This window comes from Cynara cardunculus, assembly GCF_001531365.2.
Source record: "Cynara cardunculus var. scolymus isolate 2C chromosome LG 2, CcrdV1, whole genome shotgun sequence".
Lineage (NCBI taxonomy): Eukaryota > Viridiplantae > Streptophyta > Magnoliopsida > Asterales > Asteraceae > Cynara > Cynara cardunculus.
Window position 1 is genome coordinate 12,575,084 of NC_037529.1, and position 6,479 is coordinate 12,581,562.

The following is a 6,479-nucleotide window of genomic DNA, read 5'->3' on the forward strand; positions in this document are numbered from 1 at the left end:
ACTTGTAATTAAGACTTTTAGTCTAAATGCTTATTAATGTAATATAGATATTATAGTTTTAAAAAGAAAATAAAAAGAAACAAGTTCTTTTATTTTTGTACGGGAAATGGAAGGAAACAAAATAATTTTGTATGTCTTTTACCTGAATAGAAAGAAAATAACAGTTGTTTAGCATTTGTATACATGACATAACTGATTAAATGACCAATTTACTTATAACGAGTTGTTTATATATTTTGATTAAAATTTCATGTAATTTATTAAATTATAACAGAATAAATATTTTTTATAACAAAATATACCATTAGAAAGTTTTCATCAACACTATTAAAATGACACCAAAACAAAAGCTTACGTAAATTAATCAAATTTAATATGTAATAGATTACGTAAATTAATCAAATTTAAATAAAATTTAAAGAATACAATAAATAACATAAAAATCTAATGAGCTTAAAATACAATAAATAAAATTTAAAGAACAAATATAATGTGAACATGAAGGCGCATTTGATATTTTAGAAGAGAATTAGATTTTATTTTAAGGATATAATGATAAAACAGAAGTTGTTCCACCTTGTTCCATGGGGTTAGGGTGGAACACGTCTGTTCCACTCTGTTGCTGTTTCTACCACATAAAAGTTCTGCCAAACGTGGCACATTGATCCTTGTTTTGCTATATTCTGTCATGTCCAGTGTACGAAATGCACTTTAAAAGATGTCATTTTTACATATGGGACGAAACGTGAAAAACCTGTGCTATTTATTTTCCTTCGGATTCATTTCTTCTCTTCTTAAAAAATCTAAAATACAATTCTTCCAAATTTATAATTTCTTGATCTAAAGCATCCACAGTTAAGGATTTAGAATATCCGAATAGTCTGAAATCCGAATCTGGACCGAAAATAAGATGTCTATGCAAATCCGAATGTCTCAAAATCCGAAATTCGATTTGAAATTCTTTTAAAAAAATAAGACTGCACGATGCAAATATCGAAATTTGGTTGAAATTTTTCATCGATCGAGATCAATTATTAATATCTTGAATAAGATAAATAAATGTAATGTTATTTAGGGGTCGTTTACCAAACGCTTACTCGAGTAAACGAACACCAAGTCACATTACCTTACCAGACGAATATGGTAAGGATCAAGAATCTTACCCTGTAAAAGCGAGACAAAAATCAAGAGTCTTACCCGGTAAGTAAGGGCGACGACTCTTACCACGGTAAGCGCTTACCAGGTAAATTGTTGCATAGGATACCGTTTTGGTGGACTAAAATCTTACCCGATAAGTAAATGATAATGTTAAATTTTACCGATAAGTGCTTACTGAGTAAGTATTTGATAAACGACCCTTTACTAATTTTATTATTTACTAACTTTGTTACATTAATTTTAAATTTTTTTAATAACTTAAATTATTTTCAAAATTAAAATAATAGTAATTTTTTTATAATAATTAATTATATATTATTTTTATATTTTATTATTATAATTATTAGAGTAAATTACGGGTTTCTAGGTATGTCAAAAGTTATGGACTTGGTCCCTAAGGTATGTTAAAAATTATATAATTGGTCCCTAAGGTATGTCAAAAATTATAGATTTGATCCTTTAACTTCATTTATTACAGAAGGTGTGCAGCTTTTTTATAGACTTGGTCGCTGAGACTAACGGTCGTCTATTAATTCCGTTAAACTCAAAGGCATTTCAATCTTTTTATTATTTTAATTAACAGATTCATCTTCTCTTGTTTTATTCAGTATCTTCAACCACCAAGAATGTGATGAACAAAAAAACATAAATTACACCCATTCAAAAACATCAAGAACTGTAAAAACTAAAACGAAAGCATCATCATCAAGAACTATAATATAAACTCTAAATTAAAAATCTATATCAAATTCTAAATCAAGTTCTAAACCAAACCTAAATGAACCTTGTCAGTCTTGAAGAAGGAACATTGGATCAAAAGGGAAACAGAGCGATTGATCTCTGAGATAAAAAATCTAATTCAAAGCCTAATGAAAAAACAAAACAGAAAATGTACCACATTCATATTCAAACTATTTTAAAAACGTAAATCACAGGGGCAGAAAACGGGATTAGATCCATATCCATATACCGCGAATATATGAGTAAATATTACTAACTCTCGTTTGATATATAACCTTAACATGTTATTTGTTTTAGTGGTCACCACCACCAGTTACGGCCGCCGCCACCATCGGTAGCCACAGTCGACAAATTCCCCTCCTCCATCACCTCCACAACCACCATCGACCATCGACTACTCCCGTCTATCACCACCTCCACAACCACCATCGGCCACCTACCACCACCGTCCATCCCCACTACCACCGTTGACCACCTCCACCTTCTTTTCTACTACAACAACCTCCACCACCTCCACAACCATCATCGTTCACTGACCACCACCGTCCATTGCCACCACCACTATCACTGTTGGCCACCTCCACCTTCTCTTCTACTACAACCTCCTCCACCACCTCCACAACCATCGTTGTCCACCAACCCCCACCATCCATTGCCACCACCACTACCATCGTTGGCTACCTCCACCTTCTCTTCTACTACAACCTCCACCACCTCCACAACCATTATCGACCACCGACCAACATCGTTCATTACCACCACCATGGGCCACCTAACCTCCACCATCGGCTACAACTACCATTGCCCACCACCAGCTACCACTACCACCGTCAACCACAACTATCGGCCACCACTACCACTATTCTACCATATGCATGTCCTTCACAACCACAAATGTCCATCTCCACCACCACTAATATCGTCAGCCACCACTACCATCACACCTATCTCTACCACATAGGCCACAACTACCTCATCCACCAATGTCGATTGCCACCACCACCACCACCACTATCCACCATCTCAATGTCCTCCACAACTACTATCCTCCACCAATTACTAATGCTTCTACCTCCACAACCATTGTTATTGCAACAATCTTTATTGTGCCTTCACCAATTGATAAAGATCTTTCAAACCGAATAAAACATAATTTCTCTTTTGTATGAATCAGGTTTTATCAAAATACCATCAATTATATAAAAAAAAATTATTCAAATTTGGTACTATTTTATATTTATGTATATGAAAATTGTGTAAAAATGTTTAAAAATTTAATTATTTACTTTATTTGTGTTAATTATAACTATATAAAATCATAAAATAACTTTTGGACGAAACTTATTTAGTTTTGTCATGTCCAGTCATAGTCGTACCAAACACCAAACAGGCATTTGTTTCGTCTAGTCATATCCTCTTGTCCAGTCCAGTCTTGTTCGGTTATGTCATGTCCAATCATGTCTGCGTACCAAGCACTAAAATAGAAATTATGAATTGGATCCCTCAAACGAAATAATTCACTTTAGTTACAGATTGGGTCTCTCTTATGACTTTACTAACAATTGCTCTCTAAAATAAAGAGATTTTTTTTTTGTTCTTTTTACATTTTTCTTTCATTTATATTAAAAAAATAGAGTAAATTACACTTTTGGTCCTTGTAGTTGCCACCTACTATCAACTCTCGTCTCTCTTATGGACTAATACATATTGGTCACTATAGTTGTCATTTTGCTTCACTTTTGGTCTCCTCAAACTAACTTCTGTTAGATAGGTCCGTTAACTCAGGAACATTTTGGTTTTTTTAAGATTTTCTCTAATTTTCAATTAGAAAAAAAAATATTATTATTATTTATTATATTAATACATATATACATATGAACATAACCACATATTTGGAAACACATAATCCCTCCCCTCCACTTTTCCCGGTGATTGCACTTCACCTCTTGCAGATATGGAAACACATAAGCGCTAAGGGTGCTCAAAAATCCGATCAACCCGATCAATCCAATCCAACCCAACCTAACGAGAAATAACCTAATCCGAAGCAACCCGATGTTTAATTGAGTTGTAAAATTGTCAAACCGTATGTATTGGGTTGATATTAAGTTACTATTATTTGAACCCAACCCAACCCGATAAACCCGATATCCTTTTATTTATTGGATTTAATATGATTATTGAATTTCTATTAGTATATACATTAGACAATTACATTATTATGTATGCTATTCATATACACATATTTTCATTCTATTCATATCTCTATATAACTCATTCATATCTCTATATAACTCATTCATATATATGTTCAATAATTGTAAATATATATATATATATATATATATATATATTGAGAAAATTAACTGATGTGATATATGTAAGAAATACGGATAAGTTGTATCAAATAGTTGATGATGAAAAAGAAATTATGAGTAAAGAAATAACATATTCAAGGTTAGAAGAATATTTTAATATACCAAAGTATCAACCCGACCAACCCGACTAATCCGCCAACCCGTATGGGTTGGGTTGGGTTGCACTTTGGTTTGGGTTGGGTTGGGTTAAGATTTTTCCAAACCACAAACATTAGGTTGGGTTGTTCAAATGTCTTCAACCCGATCAACCCAACCCATTAACACCCCTAATAGGCGCTACCTCTCCTCTTCTCTCTGTCGCCTTTGCAATCCATACTTGTCGGCCATCTAAAACTCTGACACTGATTTACTTTTCTTTGTGTTGCGGCTTTAAACCCGTATTTACATGTTACGAGTGTTAAAGTTTTAATTACACAAATATGTGTGGCTTTTGGTTTAGATGGCTACGGATAATTCTTTTTCAATGAAACAAAAACGTTTGTTTAATCGTAATTTTCAAGATTTATTTGATCATTACAAACATTTTTATGGAGGAGGAAACCAACAACAAAGTTCTTCAAGTCGTGGGTTCGTGGGTTCTAGTTCTTCTTCTATTGGTCATCGACAAAGCCGGAAAGAGTTGATGACTAAGTTAATGAACGAGGTTTTAAAAGAATCAAGTAATAAAAGTCGATTTGATAACGATTTGGGTAAACTAAAATATGTATGTGCATACTAACTTCATAACCGCATGCCCCATAAATGATGTCGAAAATTTTGAAAAAATTGATCTGTTAGATTTTTTGAAACAAAAACAACATCAAGTCCCGGTTTTGGCATGCATCGCACGTGTATACTAACAATCCAAGCAAGTATGTGGAACCGGGCGTGGTTGAACCATCTACCATGGGGGGAGCTAACGCACAGGGAAGAAGCTTAGATAAGAGAATATGTTTCGCTTTTTTGTCGAAAGCTCTACCAACGAGAAAAAGTTTTTGGCCGAAGACAAAAAGTTGACCCACTTCATTCGCTGGTTGAATCATCCCCGCAAAATTGCTTTAGAGTCTGTTTTTTCTCTTAGTGGCAGGATCATTTCCATATGTTTGACAAGACTAAGCCCAGAGTCTGTGAAGTGTTGCATCTGTTTGAAGGATTATTAAGTATAGCGTTGATAGAATTCAACACACCGACATCGTTAGAGATGGAGATTGTAGCGATGGAAGAAAATTTGAATAAAATGAAATCGTCATGGGACTAAGCACACCGACAACTACTGATACCAACGACACTTACTCACAATATTACAATGATGAGGAACTCGACATTGATGACCTTGATGACCAAGAGACTATTAGAAGAATTCAAGACACCGGAACTTTTCAAATTAATCCGACCTAGGAATACCGATGATGATTAATGAATAAATGTATTTTCAAATAATTTTATAATATATTTTTGTAAGACAATGTTATTTTGATTATAATAAAATGCATTTTAGAGTGTATTTAAGTGACCAAATTACAAATTGTATAATGTATTAAAGATATATATCATTAGAAAATTTTAAAAAAAAAACTATTTTTTAATGTTCGGGACCGGTTGGGACCGACTGGGACCGGGACCAGCGACCCATAGCCGGTTGTGAACCACTTTGACTGGTCTTACCATTTTCGACCTTAACCGATCCCGGTTATTGCCGGTTTTGAAAAATCCGGGACCAGTCAAGGACTGGTTTTTGGCCATCACTAATACAAGGGGAGTGCTAATAACGCCCCTAATAGGTGGATCTTGACTAAATTAATCCTTCAAAAAGTTTAAATTACAAAAATAACCTAAAAAATATTTCAAATTAGCACTACACACTACTTGGTGCATAGGGGGTTCTTTTGCAAAAAAAATATTTTCAAATATGATGACGTGACCTATTCGATGTGACAGCGATTGATGGTTTAGCACCGCTTAGTGCTTAGTCTGTAAAAGCCACCCAAACCACCCCTTAGTTTAACTTCTATTTTGTCATTTTTCTTTTATACTTATATATATTGTTTAATATTTTGTATTAAGTTTAGTAGTTTACTTATTTTATGTTTTTAAATGGGAAAATTGCATCAAAATGAAACCAACTTTTACCTGATTCCTATTTTGGGGAACCAACTTTCAAAATTGTCATTTTGGGGAACCAACTTTCACTTGATTTTTATTTTGGGGAACCAACTTTCACCT